This window comes from Arachis ipaensis, chromosome B03, assembly GCF_000816755.2.
Source record: "Arachis ipaensis cultivar K30076 chromosome B03, Araip1.1, whole genome shotgun sequence".
NCBI lineage: Eukaryota > Viridiplantae > Streptophyta > Magnoliopsida > Fabales > Fabaceae > Arachis > Arachis ipaensis.
The window spans coordinates 133803229-133803655 of record NC_029787.2 but is presented as its reverse complement, the minus strand read 5'-3'; positions in this window follow the sequence as shown (position 1 = coordinate 133803655).

The window sequence follows — 427 nt, the reverse complement described above, 5'->3', positions numbered from 1 at the left end:
TATTGTCTTATTAAGCTATTTTATTTTTATTCTTTTAAAAGTATATCCAAAATAAAAAAATTTTCACATGAATAATTTACATCCAATAGAAAACTCTTAATAAAGTTTGCTAGAAAAAATATGTGAAAGTTTTTTTATTCAACGTAGGGATGTACGGAAAAAAATTTTTAATAATAAACTTCTCTCACTAAGGGTAATATTGGAACTTAAATTTAGATGCCAATTGACATTATCTATTGTGTAGGTACCTAGAATATATTAAAAGAATACGATAACAATTTGAAGAGAAAAATTATTTTGTGTAAATTTATTTTAAAAAAAAATAGACCCTATTGAACTATTTTACTTTTATTCTTTAAAAATATATACAAATAAAAAAAATCTGCAACAATAATTTATATCCAATAAAAAAATCTTAATAAAATTT